This window comes from Cryptomeria japonica, chromosome 10 (genome assembly GCF_030272615.1).
Source record: "Cryptomeria japonica chromosome 10, Sugi_1.0, whole genome shotgun sequence".
NCBI lineage: Eukaryota > Viridiplantae > Streptophyta > Pinopsida > Cupressales > Cupressaceae > Cryptomeria > Cryptomeria japonica.
In genome coordinates, this window is record NC_081414.1 from 420294869 (window position 1) to 420319592 (window position 24724).

The window sequence follows — 24724 nt, forward strand, 5'->3', positions numbered from 1 at the left end:
CTCTCCTTCTAAAGTAACAGTGCCCTCTGTATTGGTTGTATTTCTGTTTGTCATCTCGGTATTCTCTCTTTTCACTAGATTCTTTGCCAGGATAGTTAGAAGCCATATGTCCAATTTTATCATAGTTAAAACATTTTAAAGGTAACTTTCCTTTATACTTACCTTTGCCTCTCGGTAACCTTCTAGCCAATAATGCTTCAAACTCTTCTTGCTTTCTGATTTCCTCATATGAATTGTGTACTTCTTCCATGTTTTTGCAAAATCTCTCACTTGCTCCGCTGTGATTTCCTTCAGCATACTTATACATTCTATCATTGTAATAATCAAATTCACCAAGATGAAAAGAACTGAATGCAGATTCAACTTTATTTACCGAAGACCCACTGTTATCAAAATTACTTAACTCAAAAGCATGTAGCTTACCGATAGTAGCATCTAGAGAGACTGGCATGTTTGGTACATACCTTAATTCATTAATTGCAAATATTCGAATGGAATAAGCAGGTAGAAGTGTTCTCAACAACTTACTTGTTACATCCTTTTCTTCAATAGTTCCTCCAACTCCTTTGATTTGATTGACAGTTTCCTTTAACCTTGTACTGTATTGGATTATGTTCTCACCTTCATTTATTCTCATGGATTCAAGTTGTCCTCTTAGACTGTCTACTTTTTCTCTTTGAACATGTTCATCACCACCATACACAGATGTAAGCTTATTCCACATAGCTTTGGCATCATTACAACCTTCTAGATCATTAAACTCTGAGTTGATCAATGCTGATGTAATTTCAATCATTGCTTGAATATGTTCTTGCTTTGCCTTTATTTCTTCCATTGTCATAGGGTAGGTGCTAGGTGTAGTGTAATCATTCTCTAGATAATATGTTGCATATTCTCCAATTCCTAATAAGTGCAACTTCATTCTTTTCTGCCATGTGGAGAAACTTGACTTGTTCAACTTTGGTGCATCCCTTTTATACATCTTCGGATCTTGCCTCAAGTTCCTCTAAAATTTTCTTTCAGAGTTTTGGCTCTGATACCAATTGTTAGTTAAATGAGAGGGGGGGGGGGGATGAATCAGATAAACTCACAATACAATATTCTAATCAAATTCAACCTCGATAGAACTTACTTGATATGCAACTATGACTGTAAATCATTCAAACTCATAAACTAATAAACTTGAAACATTAAAACACATTTAACACCAGATTTAATGTGGAAACCCAAATAGGGAAAAACCACTGTGGGATTTTGGACCCACAAAGAAAATATACTCTTCTAGAGTATGCTTGGTTAAAAGCCAATCCTGTTAAAGATTACATAAACACATTGCTAGATGTGACCCGATCAAGGGATTTCCCTCAGATCTTATAGAATCTTGCACTTTATTAGAAGTGACCTTGTCAAAGGATTTCAAACACTCAATTAGAATGTTACCTTTTTAGAGGATTTACAAATAAGACTGTTAGGTCCACTCGGTTAAGAGATTTCCCGTCACTTACAAAAATAAATAACAGTAATAAAATATATCTGCAACTTCACATCTGAAATGTTATAGTAGACTCTATGTGCTCAAAATAATCTTGTCATAAGACTTATCTTCCTCCTTGCTGGGCTTCTTACTCTATTCTTCAATGATATCTTCAATCTTCTATACTCTGTAATCACTTCTGCAACATCACTGTTCTTCTATTTGCCCGCATTCTTTGTTCATCAACTTTTCCTTATTTATAAGCAATTCCTAACTGCTTAATATCCTTAATCACATTTCCCATGATTAATATTAGCCATCAGATCTTCAAAATTAACTAGGTTCATTGAATCCTTCAAACTAATAAATGTTTTATCTTGCCTTGAAACTTGTATTCCTTCCTTGGTACTTGTGCTCGGTTATGACTATTCAAATTTTCATTGCCATTGATCCTTAACAAACTTCTTGCACGACATTCCAATCTTCTATAAATCTCCAGCTCATTGGCATGCTTCTTTTAATAATGTATTTATTCATCCAATACGTTCTGTTACTGCTCGGTTGATACTCTATTAATTTTGAACTTTACTCGGTAGACGTTCTGTATTTGTCTCGGTTACTGTCTCGGTAGCCTGCCTTGCTGACAACACTCGATAGCTTCTTTCTTCTTTAACTCACATTGATAACCTTGGAATTTATCGACTGGCTCCTTGCTCGGTAAAATAGAATAGTATCAAACCTTTACTCATTCTATTGCATGAAATCTTTTCTCCTTCTTATTCGGTCTTCAAATACACATATATAGGATATCAAAACAATCAAACTAACATAATCTCATCACTGTCTAACTCGGTAATAGTTGCCCATTGAATAACTTATTACTCCCCTTTATTTTCACATTCTTTCTGTGTCACTTACCGACATCTTTATACTTATCAAAACATACTCTTTAAGATATGGCAACATCATAGTGAATCAGAAAATCAATTGCTTGACATCAATGACAAAATAATATTATTAAGACAATAATCATCCTTTATCAATTATATCATCAATCTCCAACAACCTTCTCAATATCATCATACCAACAAACCTATTGTAATGCCAACACCTCATTGAGGTTTTCACTAGGAGACTTTTTATTTTCATTTTTGCGACTGAGGGAGTTGACTTGATTACCAAAGTATGCCTCCCCTTTGAGCTGGATGCCATTAACTAAAGCGTGATCTTCAAGGTTACACATATTTTAAAGTGCCAAGAAGGCATTATCATTAGCACAAATGTCAAGAGCAAGTGGTCCTTGTTCTTCCCAATGGATAAGTTGAGGGTATATGAGTGGGGATTAGACAAGATGTAGGGAATGATGATTTATATGTGAACTTCATTAAAAATATCATCAAGGTTTTTGAAAGGCACTTCATAGAATTCCTTTTTATCAAATTCATTGACATCGGAAGGAGAATTTGTTGAAACATCATTGAGGGTTAACTTAGGTTTTGGTAAGTAACCCAATCCTTAGTTGTGTTTGTAGGAGATTGGTGCGATGGGCTCTTTTCTTCCTTTCTCTTTAGGTCTGAGGCCATATCCTTGATATCCCATATTTTCTACGATGGACGATTCCTTCAGATATTGTCCTTTTGGATATCAATAGGTTCATCATCTTCTTATCTGTGTAGAGCCATAAAGTGACATCTATTTCAAGACTTTCTGCATCAAGTGGACCACATTGCTGAAAGGTAGTATATTTACACTACATGGTGGGCTTCTTCTAAATTTTAATTTCTTTAGGTCTCCCATAATATTTAGGGGAGATAGGGAGATATCCTACATAAAATTCATTTTGAAGGACATATTCCCCATATCCTTTGTCAATTATTTTGGCCTTGATCTCGGGTTGAGTGGAATTGGAATTGAAGGTGACATTGGAGATCTCGATTGGTGGTGTAGAAGTAGGAGTGTTAAGATGGCAATGATAGAGATGCTTCCTTTCATGGAGTTTACAATATTGAAATCGTTACAAATCAGTGATAATCGTGATTTCCCTACCATTATATGGGAATTTTAGACATTGATGGTGGGTGGACGGAATGGATTGAATATAATGAATCCATGGACAACCAAGGAGGATATTATCCAAAACTTGACATTTTGTTTCTACCATTGCTAGGCCCACTTGGAGAGGCAAGATAGCTATTCCTTTAGAGACCCTGTTTGGATCATCATATGCTTTGACTGTGATTTTTCCCTTTGAATCAATAATGTCCCCAAGGTATCCTATTTGTTTTAATATTTTATATGTACATATATTTAGATCGGATCTACCATCTATAAGGACCCTTTTGATTTTATGCTTATGTATAATGGCTTCAATATGGAGGGATTTGTTATGGGATGGATCAATGGATGGGACATCTTTGAAAGTAAAGAGAAGGTGATGTTGGGCGGTGAGATTTCCTATCAAAGATTTGAATTGTGAGGCATTGATGTTATTTGGAATGCGTGACTCAAGAAAAGCTTTTTCAAGGATCTCTTTATGAATGGGTGATGACTTATGGAGCTAAAGGATGAAGATTCATGCAGGTCTTTTCTTGAGGTGGTCAAGGATATTATAGCAGGAAGTGGATGGAGTATTGGAGGATGAAGGTGGAGGGGGAGGAGTCCCTTGGATAGTCACTCTTTCACAATGAGTGGTGATGTTGCAATTAGTGGGAGGGTGAGTGGTTGCTTGAAGAACAGCTCTCCCCCTTTGGGGTGTGGTAGGATTATTGACTCCCTTAATGGTGATAGTATTAACATGCTCATTGATAGCTTCTATGCAGCCAACAAGGGAGTCAAAGGATGAAATGGTGTTTGTGTAATCATAAGGGATGAAGTGAGATGCTGAAGCTTTCCGCTTATCATGTTTTGGAAAGGCATCATGATAAAACTTGAGCCTTTCATTAGACGCGTTTAGTTTAGCTCCTTCTAATTCAACCTCACCTCTATCAATAAGGTCTTGGATATAAATATTAAATTTCATGTACTTCTCAGTATCATGACCTTTGATGCAGTGGTATTCATAATACTTGTTGTCATTATGACATAAATGGTGGTGTTGGGTTTAGTTTTATTTTGGTTGGATGGAGGACTGTGAGGTGGATAGAAGGCAAATGAATTATTTGAACGTTTTTTGCATCTATTATTCCATCACCCACCATATTTTTGTTTTTAGCCCAAAACTTAGGCCTGTCCTTAGAGGAGGACCCTTGAGATTCCTTTTGATAATGTTTGATGATACCTTTCTCAATTAACGCTCGTTCTAGTGCTAAACTTTTCTTGGTGACTTCTTTATAATATTCAAGGCAATGCACACATAAGAGGAAAGACATTTCAAGGACAATATTGTAGATGAAAAATTTCACTTGGTGTGCTTCGAGGATTTCCCAAGGGAATATCTTGATGAGGTGACACCATCTTTGTAAGAAGTTAGCAAAAGTTTCCCCATTGCATTGCTTGATGTTACATAAGTCCATCATAGATACAACATTTTCAATGTTATACCTATGGTGAGACATCATTTTTTTATTTAAATTAGGAAATGATGTTATTGACCCATGTGGAAAATCATAGAACCATGCAAGGGCAAGGCCTCTTAGGGAAAAGTCTCCTTAAATAGACATTGTTGTAAGAGACCTCTTGACAAGCTATAAAAAACTCCTTGACATGTTATCTAGGGTCTCCATTTCCTTTATATTTGTCAAATTTTGGTATTTCAAAGGTGAGAGGATAAGGAGCCATGGAGATTGATATATCAAAGGGATATGGACATATCTATTCAAATGTATAGACTTTCTTTTGATGTCCATCCTTCATGTTTTTAAGTCTTTTATGTCTTGGAGCTCTTTTGCCAAATTACTAAGTTAGGGAGTGTTAGATTACTAGTAATGATAGGGACGATATTGATGATGTGGATTGGATGAGGAAGGATGGTAGCTAGAGGTAGGTAGAATGCTAGAGCTAATGTATTTGTACATGGATGTGGTGATGGGAGGATGGGATATTTTAGTGGTAGTTGGAGGAGGTTGACTTACATGTATAAAGTTGGCCATGTTGTTTAAGGATGTGTAAGTGATAGGTGGAATGATAGTTGGATTAGCGCTGGTGGATGACATGGGATTATATGATGATGGATGGAATCAAGGATAGGTTGGGTGTTAAGGAAGTCACCATTTGGTGGGTTGGTGAAGATGAATGTATCAGAATTTGAAGGGAATCTAGTTAGATGTCAAACAAGGTCCAACAAGAACACACTTGGATTGGCATTGATAATTTTTTTTTCTCATTTATTGGTAATATATATCATTCAAGAAGGAGAATAATCAAAGGGATACATCTTGTTGATCAACTAGAACCTCCTCCTCTTGGTGTGATTCATGTGTTTCATAATGTAGGTTGAGATCAGGGAGCTCGCTAGTATGGGAATGTTGGAATTAGGGATCACTAAGAGGGGGGTGAATTAGTGATCTACCTGTTAGCAGATTTTCAAACTTAACTTTAAACCACCAGAAGCATACACTTGAAATTGAAATGCAGAAACAAAAAAAAATCAACCACAAACTCATAACACCGGTTTTTTACGTGGAAACCCAAATGGGAAAAACCATAGTGGGATTTTAACCCACAATATTATTCCACTATGGCCAGTAGCAAAACAATATTACAATATGGGAATGCACAGACATTCAGGGACACTGTCTAGAGCTCACTGCTCAAATACAATAAGGGATACAACCCCAGAAGGTTCACTTCCTTACTGATTAATTACAATGATGAATTACAACAAAATGAACTCTAAAATAACATCTACAATGCTTGGATGAGTTCCGGTTGAGTCCAAATATACTGATTGGATCACTTCTCCTATTCTGCTATGTTTTGCTCTATTTACTGTCTCAGTTAGCTACTAGATCAAGAATGTGCACGTGAAACTATGCCAAAATGGATTCTTGATCACCACTCACTCACATACAATCATATCATCCACCAAAAAGATCATCTACATGGGTCTTATATATCCACAATCACAAAATAGATCATTTACCATGTCGGCCTGCTAGTGTAACGTGTAGTCTCATGTCGGCTTGATCGGATCACAAAGATAAATGTGGATCACTGAAACAACAATAAAATGATGTCTCTATGTTGGCCCAATCATCCCAAACATGACTCAATACACCGCAGTCATTGTAAAGCTTCCAGACCAAAATTGCTCTATTCATCCTGAAATACCAGTTAACATCTGCTTCCGGTTAAGAAGAATTATGGCTACTGGATCGAATCTCCATGAAGAGTTGCCATCAATGAAAATCTTAAACCAATAATCAACCATTTAAATCCACCAGATGAGTGTCAATTGCCAACAATCCCCCCCTTTGGCATTGATGGCAACACTCATGAAAAATGGGTAGGTGTTGAGCAATGTATACAGGATCAAAAGAATTTATAAGGCTCCCCCTTAGACAAAGAATTCCACTCTTCTATACTATAGATTTTTCATTGTTTCTCTCCTCCTTTGACAAAAATGCAAAAGATGGGGTGCTGTCCAAAACTTATATATAGAGATATTTGCAGAGAATTTACAAATACTTGAAGATGTCAGCAAAAATGGTCTTTAAAGATCCTAGGTGAGTGTCCCACCCACTCTTCAAGTTATCCAAAACTGTAATAGATGCACTAAATACAGTGGCATGAATCTCTACTTCCTTTAGATTAGATGACATAGGTTGTGCCATAGCCTTCATGCAGTCTACCTTATTGCTTAGGATGGTGTCCAACCAGGGGGCAATTTGTTGGAATGAACTGATACTAGCAGTAAACTGAGAGGGGGGGGTGAATCAGTTTACTAACAATAACAACAATCAATTAAATTATAAACCTTAAACGAGAGGACAACCTAATGAAGAATACAACATGAAAGCACAACACACATAACACCAATATTTGATGTGGAAAACTCGAAAAGGGAAAAACCACGGTAGGAAACCCTACCCACAATCAAATGAATAATCTGTAGTATTATTATGAATAATTACAATGGGGTCTGGACATGCAAAAAGACCAACAACCTAGAGTGCATTTCTCATCAAAAAGGGAAGTCTCACTAACTTACAAAATCATTGGACTACAATCCGAAAAACAATGAACTGTGAAAGTAGCATATACTAATGCCTGATACAGTTTTGGTTAAGCACCGATGTCTTCTTTGCAATACAAAACCTTTCCAACCTTCAACTGAATGATATGACGTTATTCACACTTAATCCTTCTCTGATAATGTAGACTTAACCAACCATCAATATCTAAATTACATGAGCAAGTCACCTATAAATACAAATCATCAACCTTATTGACAAGGTCGGCTAAACCCTAAACCGATAAACCCATAATTATAAAATTATATCATATGATACCACCAGACTAATATTATAATTATATCCGTTGGGGATTCCTCTAAGACCAAAATCCAACACGCTTCACTTGCCGGTAGTAACCATCCGTGAAAGTTTAATCGGATCCAAATAGGACCACCATAATAGCACACTATCCAAAGTAAAGTCACCAAATGCTCAGGATATGATCAAGAAACAACAAAAACATGAGAGAAACCTATTCCATAAGATGGACCCAAAATGCAATGATCAAGTCACGAGAACAACATATCGGTAAAGCTAACCGGGAACACTACAAGCCGGTAAAGCCAAAAGTTAGTCGGTAAAGGCATAAACCAACCGGTAACTAGAAATACCAAAAGCGATAACCAAATCATGAAACCACCAAAATTTAGCAAGCATGTAACCATCAAAATAAGCATCCAAAACTGATTCTAGAGGCTCTATCATACCATATCAGAATCACAGGCAAAACCAAAATGATCATCAAGACTAACCGAGATAGATCCAACCAGGATAGTCTTCAACCGGGATACGGTGTTGACATCAATGACAACACTTAACCAAATCCAACATATTACCAACACAATTAAGTTTTGAAGTTCACTAACTCTCCTCAAGATCCTATCCTTCTCTGCATTGAGCCTTGATTTCTTATCATTTAGAGCCAAAATTTGTCCTTCCACACTACTGGTTGGAGATACATTGGGATCAAAGGATCGGTAAATACTAGCAAGTTTTCCCTAGCAAACACTTATTCGCTTGTCTATATCTACGGTGAATTCATGCAAAATTAGACAAGACTTGTACATTTTACTACCTTTAGTCAAAGTATCTAAAATAACGTGCAAACCTTTATTCAATTTCACCCTATCACCCTCAATCATCTTCTGGAATGTCTGCATCCTTACATCCTTAAATCTATCCAAAACTTGCTTAGTAGCAAACTTATCTAAAGAATCAAAACTGGCATTTACAAAATTAATCAATTGAAATAATTTACTGAAGGGGATAGCATTAGAATCTAATTGTACATTCGGAGCCACCTTGTGCAAAACAGTAACCGACATCAAAATGAGATTTTTATCTTCTGATTCAGACTTTACAAAATCTTGGCTAGCCTGGGCTTGAACAACAGTTGTGAGCATTAGCTTCTCAGTAGGGGACATCTATCCAAGGTTTAGTGGACCATCTAGATTAATAGGAATCTGAGGTGGGGTCCTTGTGACCAGAGAAGTGTCAATTATTGAATCAACAACTCTTTTACCCTTGTCTACCTCTGCACCCTCAACTTCCTTTTTCTCTTCTTCATTCCCTTTATTTTGTGCACTAGTGTTGCCACTTGGTGTAGTATCATCTTTTTGAATTTTGAGGGCTATTGTACTGTCTATCACCAGAGGATTATCACCGGCCTTAGCATCAAGATTTGTGTTATCTTGATCTTCTGGATGTCCCTCAGTATGAGTTTTGTCCTTTTGACCACCAGAGGCACCTTGCTTTACTTCTGGCTGAGAGGACTTAAATGCATCTTTGTACAAATGATCATTTACAATTATTTTTTTCCATATATCTTTTGTTTCCTTTCTCAACTCTTCCACTCTCCCAATCATCAACCTGTTTACCCTGTTTTTACTTCTGAAATCTTTCTTATTGGATTCCTCAATAATTCTTTTGACTTCATCATGGCTGACACAGGTGCAAACATTTACTCTCTCTTTCATTCATTTCTTTGTCAATCTTGCTAGCTATTAGCCTCCTTTCATCAATAATGTTATATAGATCCTTAGGGATACTATGCCCTAATTCAATCAATTTTTTACTAAAGTTATGCAAGTATAAAACTACAACTTCCTCAACCTTTGTCTAATCTCCCTCATCTAGATGTTCATAATAAGCTCCAACATTCTTCAAGTTCCAATCAACAATTATTTCATTTATTAGTTAGTCTGTTGACAATGGAGGAACAATTGTGTACTTACCTTGCAGGTCACCAGACTCAAGGGCTTTGTTAAGTTGACTTCTGACCTATCTTCCTCTTTTGGGTCCACCAATAGGGGCAGATTCATATTTAGTTTTCTTTCTTTGCTGGGCTCCACCAGTCTTTGACTTCCTCACCACTCTAACAAATTCACCTTTCTTCTTCGCCTTGCCTGCTTCCTCCTCTAAATTAGTTTCACAGGCCACTAGAGATACAACAACATAAGTCCATTTAGGCTTGTCCTTTTTCTTCAACACTCCCTTTCTGGATGGGATATGTGCTGAAGATGTTGCCACCGGAGCAGGGGCAGACTTGGTCTCTATTGGTTTAACCTTGGAGGGAATTGGGTCAACCTTGGGCTTCTTGGTTTCCTCTTTGACCTGCTTCTGTGCATGTTTTTCTCTTGCCCACTTCACCTCCTCTTTGGTGAATTCCATCTGCACTACCACTTCCTTAACCATCTTTGTAACTTTCCTTTTTCTAGCAAGTGCAATGAATTGTTTATGCAATTCAAGGTCTTTCTCTTTGAATGTTCCAAATCTTCGCTCTTTAGGATCAACCAGTTGGCTCAATAAATGTTGAGAATATGCCTCAAGTGTGATAGAGTAAAATTTATACTCCATGGGCATGATCCACACTATCCTAGGCTCCACAAATTGCATTTGACATTGATCCTCATCAGCCATAAAACATAAAGTTTTCTCATACTCCTCTACAATCTCCTTAGAGATTCTTTCTCTGTTTTTCATTGCAGCTTGGAAGGATTTGAAGTATCCCTAGAGAGAAGTTATTCTCAATATAGCATCTCCTATTACCCATAATCCCTCTTTGATTTTCATTTCCACCGGTCTATCATAGGCCCATTGGACATTTCCTTTCACACCGTGTATCTCATTCAAGAAATATAAGGCCAAGAAAATAAGAAGAGTTCCATATTTAAAAGTGTGCTTCTTATCTTTCTTAATCTTCTTCAAATTACTCATCAAATCATTCAGAAGGACTGTACACAGATCATGCCTCATGTAATTCTTCAACATCTAATATGCAGAGTATATGGAAGTTCCAGAGACGAAGTTGTGTCTGTTGGACTGATAATATTTGTATTCGACCATCATTGATGCAAACTTCACATCATGCTCCAGAATGTCATTTATGGTCATTGTTCTCCTATCGAATTTGGAACCAGTAGTGGCTATTAGTAAGTTATTTGACACTTTCCTCAGGCAAGGTACTTCACCGAATTGATTGAGGCATGCCACGACTCGAATTACCTACTTAGTTATCTTTTGACGCATGTCAAGCCATATAGACTCATCATGAAATTGTCTGAGAATAAATCGGATCCACTCTGCTTTGTTGAACAACAGAAAATGGACGAACTATGAAAAACCCTTGTCTTGAAGAGCCTTGTATTCGGGTTTGAGGTTTCCCAAACTATTCGCCAAGTGTTTGTTATAAAGGTTCAACATATCCATGTTACCAAGCTCCTTGAGATAACAATGGATGTATGCCCTAATATCTTCATTATGAAGAATGCCATAGGGTACCGAAGAAAATATACCTTCCATATCGTCTTCAATAGACTTGAAAGGGTGTTTCTTGGAAACTGGTATGGCCCTATCCTTGATCTGCATGACCAATGGGGTAGCAATAGTAGAAGATGAAGCCATTTCAAACTTAGGGTTTGCAGAAACAGATACTCTGGAATAGATAAATACTTTGATTCACAACCGAGCGCTAAAATTCACTTTAGAATCGCTGAAATTGTTGTTGAAATCACCAAATCGCTTTGCTCTACTTTTCTGTACTATTCTCTTGATCGCATCGTGACAAGTGAAGTTTTGAAATCCCTTTTTAACCTTTGAAAACCTAATTTTTCCTTGCAATAAATGTTGCAACTGGTTACCATGATTTTCATTGAGTCGCTAACCAGAGCATCAAATCTTCACTGAACTTTCTGGATACTATCTACATACATGATTTAAGCCTTCTACAATCTTCTGGAATTGATTGTAGATCACTGAAGAGGGGGTTCTTAGAATCTGCATGAAAATTTCCCCCTAAGGCATAAAGCCCTAGTTACCGTATGAAGATCCTGCACCGGATTTGGGTGCAGATCCATTGTCAGCTTTAGATTCGTCTTTCCTGACCCACATCTTCTCATGTTTTCCTTTTATCTCTTCTATCTTTGCCTTTCCCTTCTCATATGATTTGTTCTTGTCTACCAGAGCATTGTTCTTGCTTTTGTAGTACTTAGCAATGTGACCAATTTTGTTACATGCATGACAAACAACATTCCTCTACATAGGTCTGGAGTTCATCTAATTTGGTTTCATCCTGCATTGGTTAGAGATATGTCCAAACATCCCACAAGAATATAATCTTTTTTTTGGAAGTTATTCATTACTACTCTACACATATTTGAATTGTGACCAAAATTATTGCATATGAAACACTAATTGGTAAAGGTAGGAACATTATTCATGTTGCTCATTCTATTATTCATCCTACTTCTGCATTGATTCACCATATGACCAAATTTATTGCAAGTAAAGAATCTACCATTGAATTTATGAGCATTAGGCTATCTTATCGAAGGATTCTTGCTCTTCTTCAAATCAGGTTTTGCATTACTTTGTCCAGATCTAGAGGATTCACCTTTCTCAAATCCAAGTCCTCACATGTCCTTTCCATGTCTCTGACTTTCCAACATCTCATCAAGCCTTGCTAAGATAGATTTTAATTTGTCTTTGTAATCATTAGAAGTATCAAGTTCATCTCTTAAGATAACAATCTGTCTTTCAAGCTCTTGACCATTATTCCTTGACTGTGTCAACTCAAGCTTCAATTGATCATTCTCATAGGCAAGCTTGCAGCATTCATCAACTCTTTCCTTCAATGATTGTGCTAGATTCTCTTCATTCTTCTTCCGGTTCTCAATCTCCTTAGTCAGCCTCATCACAATAGATTGCATCTCATTCTTCAATGCCGTATTCTCTCTCTCAGGGTTGTCAACTTCATCAGTTTTACCCTGATTTTCCATGATTTGATCTTCTTTCTCCTTCAGCTTGTCCATCAATTATTTCCTCTTGTCTCTTGAAGTGCTCACTTGATCCTTCATGCTATTAATGAAATCATCAGCAATATTCAAGTTTTTCTTCAAAGAACTCATCTCATTTCTTACTGCATCAAGATCCTCAAATGCCACATTGAGCTATCTTTGAAAACCAGAATCTATTGATTAAATCTCTCAGACCTTCCTCAAGTGGTTAAGCTTCCTTATAGGAACTAGGCTCTGATACCAATGGTCGGAATCAAGGATCACTGAGAGGGGGGGGTGAATCAATGATCTACCAGTTAGCAAATTTTCAAACTTAACATTAAACCACCAGAAGCATACACTTGAAACTGAAATGCAGAAACATAAAACAATCAACCACAAAATCATAACACCCGATTTTTATGTGGAAACCCAAATGGGTAAAATCATGGAGGGATTTGAACCCACAATATTATTCCACTATGACCAGTAGCAAAACTATATTACAATATGGGAATGCACATGCATTCAGGCACACTACCTAGATCTTACTGCTCAAATACAATAAGGGCTACAACCCCAAAAGGCTCATTGCCTTACTGATTAATTATAATGATGAATTACAAAAAAATAAACTCTAAAATAACATCTACAATGCTTGGATGAGTTCCGGCTGAGTCCAAATATACTGCCTAGATCACTTCTGTTGTTCTGATCTGCCCTGTTCACTGTTTCAGTTAGCTACTAGATCAAGAATCCGTAGGTGAAACTGCACCAAAATGGATTCTTGATTACAAATCACTTGTATACAATCATATCATCCACCAAAAAGACCATCTACATGGGTCTTATATATCCACAATCACAAAATAGATCATTTATCATGTCGTCCTGCTAGTGTAATGTGTAGTCTCATGTCGGCTTGACTGAATCACAAAGATAAATGCGGATCACCAAAACAATAATAAAATGATGTCTCTATGTCAGCTCAATCATCCCAAACATGATTCAATACACCACAATCACCAGAAAGCTTCCAGACCAAAACTACTCGGTTCATCCTGAAATATTGGTTAACTGGCTACCCGTTAACATTCGCTTCCGATTAAGAAGAATTATGGCTACGAGATCGAATCTACATGAAGAGTTTCCATCAATGACAACCCTAAACCAATAACCAATCATCAAAAGCCACTGGATGAGTGTCAATTGCCAATAGAGAATCCGTTAGATTTTTCTTTTGAGCTCTTGTGTGGACCATAAAAGGGCAAATCCTTTAAGGTAACGTGTCACTGTCAACAAGTTAGGTCTTGGATGAATGAGAAGGGTTTAGGAAACCTTTTTACTTAATATTCATTTTAATTTGTATTGTATTTGGATTAAGGACTGATTTAGATTGACGATTGTGAAGAGGGGGAAATATAGATCAATGGTTAGTAGCATGAATCACGTGAAACATAAACAAAACATTCAAATGACATAAATAACCTTTGTACCAAGATGACCAATTCTTCCTCCGATTGAGCTTGATGAAGTGGAAAATGTGCCCTTCGCTCCACTTGATTTGCTCCTTGAATGAAGAATTATGGATTTCTCTCCACTACACAACAAGATATAGATTCAAATGCTAAGTGTGGATGTGTTGGATTGGATTAGATGAGGCAATATTTGTGCATTACGATGGTATGATGGAGGATTTTGATTCTCAAATGGATAGGAAGACAATTCAAGTGATTTGTGAGGAGAAGAGACTCCAATTTATAGATTGGAGGGGGCGAAAATGGAGGGATGAGATTGATTTGAAATGAAGGGATAGGATTGAAAGAAAGTGGGAGGGGAATGAGAGACAAGGTGGGAGAACCAAGAGATATTCCATAAAAGCATTTCTTGTTTGCACACCCATAAGTACATGGGAAAGAGTTCCCTAAGTACGTTGGGAAGATAAATAGGAATATAAAATTCATTAGGGGAAGGGAGGAGGAATTAAAAATTCCAAAATAGGAGATTGTGTGGGAAGAATAAAGAGAAAAAGGAATTAAAAATTCCTTGGGAAGGGGGGCATGGAAATGTGCAAGGATTTGAGATACCTTGGAAGAGACAAAGTTGGTGCATTTAAGGTTTAGAGGGTGAGAGAAGAAAGCCATTTATGGCAAAGAGTTGACCCATTCCTAATCAAGGTGATTAGGAATGTTCAAGTTATAGTACCCCTTTCTCGATCAAACTTTTAGACTCATGTTTGACTTCTGTTGACTTTTTCAGTAGATACATTATTGTGATATTTTACTTTGACATTATGCAGTATGGTGATATGCTTTAATTTGATTTGCAGTATATGTTTTTTCATGCAGTATTTCCTTATTGATGTTAAATGTGATTTTTATTGGATTATTGACATGGACTGACACTTTTACTTTATACGTGCAATGCATTACATACATGTTCATATTTGTAAGTGTATGGGGTACGAGGGGATGATTTTACTTCACTCACTTCGGTGAGACAGGGAACACCACGATTCTCCTTCATCGATGTGCATGCCATGTCTTTATATATGTCTATATGCACATGTGGTTCTTTGATGCAGTGCATTGCAAGTACAAGTATCGGGTAGGTACGGGGTATCGACTCCACCTTATTTCACAAGTCTGAGCATACCTTATTTGTTCAATGGGAGTGGAGGAGATAGTTGTTAGATCCTAAATTTGACCCGCAGTTACACTCATGTGAGTGTCGTCAGTCGGTCATCATTTCTCATTTGACTGGTATGCGAGTCTTGGTTCTTTGGCATTTTTGTTTTGTGAGTCGTCGTGTGGTTATTTCTCATTTTGCATGCCTCCTGTTAGTTAGAAAAGTTAGTTTGTGTGAATAGTATTATTTCATGTTGGTGCATTTAAATTAAATTAATATGCCTTTGTGATTATTGATTTAGTTAAATAAATTGAGTTATTGAATTAAATTGATAAAGTGCATGTTATATTTAAAAAGTAATTGTATTTATTTGAGAAAGGAAATAAAGTTAAAAAGTACGCTATTGGAATTTTTAATTTATATGTTGATTTATTTTCAATTTAAGGAAAAGGAAAATATCTCCATTGACTTTTAGAGGAGATTAGATTTTTGCTTTTTGAGAAATTTGCTATTGGTTGAATGAAACTTTAACCTAAAAGTTTTTAGGTTAAATTTTTCATATATATTACCTGAGAGTTCACAGGAAGAGAAGGGAGGAAAATTTTGAAGCCAAGTTTTGAAAAACAAAAAAATTGGAGGTTGGATTTTGGATTGAATATCTTGGTGTGGAGGTTGAGGCTCATCTCAATTTTTCTTCCAGGAGTGCATTTACAGGTTGGATAGATTTTATCTTCCTTTTTGTTTAAAAATTTGAAATGTTTTGAAAACTTCCTGTGTGTGTTTGGAATTCATGAAATTCTTATTGGAAGCTTTAAATTTAATTTTAGTTGTGGGAATGGAATGATTTATAAATGAGTTAATCTCTTCCCAAATTAGTTTGTTAATTTTGAAGAAGTTGGATTTTAGAACGAGAAATTTAGATCTCTATGTGTGTTTTTAAAGTTGAGTAATTTGTGTTAAATCTCTTCATTTCTAGTTTGGAAGTAAAAGATTAATTTTCTGTTTGTTTGGAGGTTTTCAAATTGTTAAAGAACAAGGGTTATGCTGGCCAAATTTTTACAAATTGACCTCCCTGTGTGTGTTCTTGATTTTTCCATTTGTGTAAGAACAATGAAAATTTGAATTAAATCCTCTATTTTGTTTAAATCTGTCATGGATTTTGTCCAAAATCATTTTATTTGGGTCTTATATGTATCTATTTGTAAACAGAATTTTTTATTAAAAATTTTCATTTCAAGAAAAAAATTCTGTTACTCTATTTTACCAGAGTTACTTTATTTGTGCAGTAAGAAATGTGTTACTAGAAATTATATATATATATATATATATATATATATATATATATATATATATATATAATGACCCACGTGGCAGGGGACCCACCTCCCCCCACCACATGGGATGGTAGCTGCACTACCATAAGGTAGCAATGTGCTACCATATGGTAGGCGCTACTACCATATGGTAGTAGAGATACCATTGGTAGTCACTGCTACCATATGGTAGCAACGCTACCATTGGTAGAACCACTACCAAACATAAACATTGTAGTCCGCAATCTTTTAACACCGCCTGCTATAATAATATTTCGTTGTGCTTTTTGCAAGGTGGAAAAAGTTATAATGATTGTGCCTATTTTCTTTAAATGCTGATTTAATAATATATATATATATATATATATATATATATATATATATATATATATATATATATATATATATATATATATTATAAAAGTATTTTTTTTAATGGTTGCTGTTGGAATTAGCTTTATCTGTGAATTAAGTTAATTTTTACATGTGATATATATACATAATATAATGTGTATATAAGTATATATATTCGATGAATATATAACTATATACATATATTTATATTATTATATATATTTAATGTGATTTTTATTATTTTTAGAATTGTATTATTTGGAATATTAAATTAAATGATGCTTATGTAAAAGATGAATTATTTTAATATGGGATGTTTTATTCATTAAGTTATTATGATTTTTTTTGTTTGCTCAAAAATAAAAGGGGGAAAATGTTTATTTGAGGTTAGTTCAAATTCTAGCCTTATTAGATTAATGACGACTTTGAATTTCTTTTAAAAAGTGTGGTTGTGTTTTGTTAAATTTTAAATGTTGAATTGCAAGTATATAATGATTTTATTATTTTCAAAAGATTGTTTGAATTATGATCTTAGTGAATTTGGTATTTCTTAGCAAAGAGCTTGATTTCGTTGCAATTCTTGTAAATGTTTAGTCGTCGTGTTGTAGTGGTTGTTGTAACCTCTTGATCAGGTGTTGTCCTTATAACCTTTTTGTTTTAAAGCATGTTGTGTTATATTCCATATGGTTAACCAAGGGTTAGTAAGATTGTGTTTTTGTCACTTGTGTTTTGTTGTGGTTATATGGCTGCCACGATCACCATAGTGTTCTTGTAGAGAGACCGTGTTTGTATAGTATCCTATGGGAGAGTGGCTTTCGAGTGGGGGCCGTACTCCAAGTGGTTGGATGGATAACCTCTCGAAAGTGAGTTAATAAGTGTTAACCTAATAAATGATTAGGGGGTGGTTAGATCTTAACATTAAGTAAGATATTGTACCATGCACATGGTTGAGTGCTCATATAGACTCAATATGTAGTGGGAAGGCCTGGAATGGCAAACCGACCACCTTGTATTCACGAAGGGTTGGTAGGGTTCTCATAAGTCTTGGATGGAACCGGGGGTTCAGGAAAGGTTACCAGGATAACCCAAGTTGGGGGTCGGGACCTATGGAGGCCTACCTAGGGTAACCATCACAAGCGATGCGATGACACTCTCTCTTTAGGGTCACTAGTGTATTGTGATGTTGAGTTCACTTGGAGTATGGTGGAGTCACACTTGTATTGTCGACCATGTTTTTCTTGTACTTGCTTGAGGGTCTTCTGCTATCTCCTAACACGGTGGGGTGATTCCTTTTTGGGATCACATGGTCGGGTGGTAGTGCCACTTCCCATCGGATGTTTATGTTTGTGCCTTCATGCAAGGATTGGCTTTGCCAATATTTGGGTGGTTCATGATTTTTGGATCATCCCATGTTGAATATTTTTGTACCTTTGAGACCTACGTGGTCATTTGTATCAGTGGATTATGTTATCTTGGCATTTGATAAAGATGCAAATTCATATGTATTATTGGAAGCCATGTAATAGATGATTAATGTAATCTTTGTTTATTTGGATGTTTATTATATCAGTCATCTTTATTCAATGCGCAAATGATTTCTTGAAAAGAAATATATTGTAATACTTTCAATCTTTAAATGATGTAATCTATTGTATGAATATGTCTTATTTGTGTTCAATAGGTAATGGTGGATAATTGGATTAACCTTAATAATGGAGTTTAACCTTTTGATTATTTCTTTGTTGGTAACCCTTTAGGAATTCTTTGTGTTAGACTTCTGTTTGTGTAATAAACATGCAATGTAGTAATTAAAGCATTTCATGTGGTTTAGACTTCAAAAAAAATAATGTTTCACCCTTAGTTGATTAGTTTGTGTGGTTTTTTCTTTAGGGTTCCTAGTGGGGCATTACACAAGTGATTAGGAGGAAAAATTAGGTGGCTTAATGAAGGATTAGAATGCAAGTGGTAAATTTAGGAGGATGAGACATGAGGAGAGAGAATGAGTGGAGGAATATAAAATTGAGGAAAATGATGAGCATGATTAGAGGGTGATTAATTAGGCTAGATGATACGATTAGAAAAGGTGATTTGTAGGAATCAAATGATTAGCTTAGTTAATTTAAATTAATTAACTAATAAAAGTTTAGAGGAAATAATGAAGTGATGAAATGATTTTAGAAGAATAGGGTGTAGACACCTAAAAATGTCTCATTGATCATGAACTAATTATTCCTCTAATTGATTAAATAATTCTTTAATTCTTTAATTAAGTTAATTAATCTTATTCTTCTAATTTCACATTTCCTCATCTTACTAATTATTTCTATTTCCAATTCTTTCATCATTTAATCGTTTTCTAATGTTAATTAAATATTAATTATTTAATCAATTGTTCTGATTAATTTCCTAATAAAAATTAACTTTATTATTTAAATAAATCTAATCTCAATTTCTATCTCTAATCATTAATCATTCAACCCTCTTCTAAATATTAACTAAATATTTGTTATTTAATTAATTGTAATTTAATCCTTTAATTTAAATAATCTTTATGATTTAATTAAATTCCATTTCTAAATAATTAAATAGTTTCTTTAAATTATTTAATTAACTAATTAATTCTTCTAATTTCAAATACATGTGCATGATTTCAAAAATCAAATTGGAAATCAAAGTAAAGTTCTAAATACATTCAAATACTAAATTGAATTAAATTTCATGCAAAGATTAAATTCAAAATCTAAGTTAAAGTGCAAGCACATGCTAAATTAATTAATTAAATCATTTATCTCTCCAATCTCTATTTTCATCTTCTAGTTAGCTTTTTCTAAATAAAGCTTTCTTTGTCATCTTCTTTATTTCCTCCAATTATGTCACAACCCTCCTTTATCACTCTTTGGATTTGATACAATTTTATTTTATAATTTTTGGTTAAACATGGTGGGTTATTACATGTGGTATCAGAGAAAAGGTTCAAATCTAGGCCTTGTGCTCACTTCAATTTATACAACTAAGGGAATGTTTTGCAATGGTAGAAATTAAATCTTAAAATCCTAAGTCAAGAACTAACTACATCATTTAACTTTCAGGTAAAACCCTAGAATGGCTAGGGAAGTAACTAAGTGTTGCCGAGGGCAAGGGTACAATTTCCTGAGTTTGAAACAAGGGTAGACCTCTATGTGGCACCCCTAGGATTGTATGATGTAATTATTGGAATGAGTTGGTTAACAGATCATCAAGCTAATGTAGATTGCTATAACAAAATTATTGAATGTTTGGATGATGGGGGGAAAGGGTCAAAATCCAAGGAAAGTTTAAACCCATTAATATGGAAACCATCTCAGCCATGCAATTAAAGAAGGAAAGGAGAAGAGGAGGCTTAATCTATATGGTTGAAATTGATGAAGGAAAAGAGGAAAATACACCAACCTTTGAAAATACCCCTTTCTTAAAAGAATTCAAGGATGTTTTTCTAGAAGAATTACCCGGCTTACCCCCTAAAAGGAAGTTTGACTTTTCTATCGAAGTACTACCAGGAGCTGAACCAGTATCAAGGGCACATTACCGAATGAACACAAATGAATTATAAGAGCTCAAAATGCAATTAGAGGAACTCTTAGCTAAGGGATTAATAAGGCCAAGTGTATCACCATGGGGAGCACCGGTTTTGTTTGTTAAAAAGAAGGATGGAGCCTTAAGACTATGCATCGACTATAGGATGTTGAACAAGGTCACCATAAAGAATAGGTACCCCTTACCTCGCATAGAGGATCTTTTTGACCAAATGAAAGGAGCAGTAGTTTTCTCAAAGATAGACCTCTGGTCAGGGTACCATCAACTTAGAATTAAGGAGGAAGACATTCCGAAGACAACTTTCAGGACTAGATATGGGCATTATGAATTTACAGTAGTCCTTTTGGTGTAACCAATGCCCCAACTGCATTTATGAACCTAATGAATAGTGTACTCCATGACTACTTGGATAAATTTGTTTTTGTATTTCTGGATGACGTATTGATTTACTCTAGGAATGAGGAGGAACATTTAGTACACCTACAAATTGTTTTGCAAAGGTTGAGAGAACATGGGAAATTGTCAAAATGTGCCTTCTTCGAGGAAAAGATTCACTACCTTGGGCATATAATATCTAAGGAAGGAATAGTAGTTGATCCAGATAAGATAAAGGCAATAGTAGAATGGCCGATCCCTAAAAATGTTTCAGAGGTAAAAAGCTTTATGGGGCTAGCAGGGTACTATAGGAGGTTTGTGGAAGGATTCTCTAAGATAGAAAACCCCATCACCTCATTAAAAAGGAACGGTAAAAGGTTTGCGTGGACAGAACAAAGTGATAAGGCATTCCAAATCTTGAAGGGAAAACTAACCTCAACACCCATTCTAAAGGTGCCAGATCTGAATGGACACTTCACAATCGTAATTGATGCTTCTATTGAAGGTTTAGGAGGAGTACTTGTCCAAGATGAAGGGGTAGTAGCTTATGAATCCAGAAAGCTAAAGACTCATGAAGTCAATTATGCACCCCACGACTTAGAGTTAGCAGCGATTGTGCATGCCCTACAGAAATGAAGACACTTCTTGCTAGAGATAACCAAGGACTAAAGTACATCTTTACCCAACCCCACTTAAATGCTAGACAAAGAAGGTGGTTAGAGTTTCTAAGTGAATATGATTTTGAAATTGAATATATTAAGGTGAAGGAAAATAGGTTGGCAGATGCCTTAAGTAGGAGGAGACACTTGATGACTATAGCAACATTCAAAACTTCTTTCAAAAGGCAAGTAATGGATGAACAAGGACATGACCCATGGTATGAGAAAGTCAATTTGACTTTAGAATACGATCCAACCGATCCTACGATTGAAGGGTATACATTAGACAAAGATGGGTTGCTCAGATACAATAATAGAATCTATATTCCTAATTCAGGAAACTTAAGGGAAGTAGTCTTGTCAGAGGCTCACAATGCCCCTTATTCAGGGAACCCAGGAGTTAACAAACTTTATGCAGATTTAAAGAAGTTATACTTTTGGCAAGGGATGAAGAATGACATTGTCAAGTATTTTGCTAAATGTTTGGAGTGTCAAAGAGTAAAGGCAAAACATAGACATCCAACTAGATTGTTACAATTGCATGATGTACCTCAACACAAGTGGCAAGTTATTAGCATGGATTTTGTGCAAGGGTTACCCATGTCACCTTCTAGGCATGATGAAATAATGGTGGTAATTGACAAACTCAATAAGGTGGCACACTTTATACCAGGGAATCTGACGGATGATGCACCCACCTTGGCTAGGCACTTTGTTAAAAAAATATCTAGGCTGCATGGAATACTAGAGAAAATCATATCAGATAGAGATGCTAGATTCACTTCAAGGTTTTGGACCACTCTTCAAACAACTCTAGGAACTCAACTAAATTTTAGCACTGCATACCACCCTAAAACCGACGGTCAGACAGAAAGGACAAATCAGATTATGGAAGACCTACTTTGCATGTATTGCATGAACCAACATAAGAAATGGGAAGAGTACCTACCTCTGGTAGAGTTTTCTTACAATAATACATATCAAACATCCTTGGGAATGACACCTTTTGAAGCTTTGTATGGTAGACCATGTCGAACACCTTTGAGTTGGGATAGTATTGAAGATAGAGTAATTGTTGGACCAGATATGTTGAAAGAGATGGAGAGGAAAACTAAGGAAATTAGGCAAAGATTGAAGGAAGCCTTAGATAGGCAGAAAAGTTATGCAGACAAGAACAAAACACCAAGGGAGTTTGAGGTGGGAGAGAAAGTCTTCCTAAGGGTTAGGCCACACAAGAGTTCCATAAGATTTGGGCTTGCACCTCATTATGTTGGGCCTTTTGAAATATTGGGAAGGATTAATCTAGTTGCATACCGGTTGACCTTACCTCCCCAGTTGAGCTGAATCCATGATGTTTTCCATGTATCTCTTCTTAAAAAGTATGTAGCTGATGAGAAACACATTTTGAATTGGGATGCTTTACAAGTCCAGGAAATGGGAGGAATAATGATACATTCAATAAGTGCATCGGGATGATGCACAAATTAAGGGGGGGAGGATGTCACGACCCTCCTTTATCACTCTTTAGATTTGATACAATTTTATTTTATAATTTTTGGTTAAACATGGTGGGTTATTACAAATTATTCTTTTCCTTCCTTTAGTTAGCTTTTTCTCAATCAGTTAACTCAATCAATCTATTCAATCTATTCCGTTTCACCTCTAAATCAATAGTTCAACTATTAATTTTCATGTGAGCTCACCTAAGTTCCACCTCTTGATCAATTTGTTCCATCTTTCAATCAATCCTCTCCAAAAATCTATAAATTGAGCATTCAATCTCCATTCTCAACAATCACGGACTTTGAATCTTTGTGTCACTTGTAGGTTGCCAACGCAATATCTGAGAGCCATCATACCACAGAGAAGAGAAGAGAAATGGAAGCCATATGCGATCATGAAATAGGGAGTTTTGATTAATATATTTTACATTCCTATTTCTTAATTGCATTATTTAATTGTCTATTTGTTGAATTTTTTGATTAGATAGGGATTCGTGATTTCCCTTTGAATTCTAATTAATAGTTAGGAAGGATGAATTTTACATGCATTTTGGTGAACCCGACGTGAACAACAACTAATTAACCTTCTCTGTTTTCTATGTTATTTTTGCAGATCATACGAATTTTTTCTTTTTTTGCAGTTTTTTGCATGGATTTCAAGACAGACCTCTTCGTCATGCATTCGCGGTTGCATCATCACGCAATCGCATAGACAGGGCTACGTAATTGACCAGATAGGGTTACATATTCATGTAGAACCCATCACGTAATCTCCCTTACAGGATCACACAATCACTTTGATACTGTCACACATTCGTTTTGAATCTTTCTATTCTGGTAATTCTATTTTTATTCCTTTTCTATTCTCTGATCAGTTTAATTCTGCATGAAATTGAGTAAATCTGGAAACAAATTATTTTTATTGCATGCTTTTGTTTTAACAGTTTATGGTACATAAGGTACAATTCATGATTTCAGGTGCCAAAAGGACAAAGGAACATAGAAGGCAGGCCAGAAGCTATCAAAGAATTCTCAAAGTAGAAAAGAAGATACAAGATTGGGAAGACCAACCAGCCATCGACAGATACAACAACTTATTTCTCTCATATTAGGTGAAATATGATTTGATTAACATTCAATGGATGATGAGAGATCTAGCTAGGGCCTCACAATCTATTTTGCAGGTTTCTGATCAAATTTAGTTTCAATTTTTATTTTTTGTGTTATTTGCCTGTGTGTCACGCAATCACCTTGTTAGTATCACACAATTGACCTGTTAGGATCATGCATTCACCCTGTCAGTATCACACAATCGATCTGATAGAATTGCGTAATTGCCTATTCAAGGTCACACAATCGAGCAGGTATAATTATGCATTTGTTTCTGTCAATTCTGGATT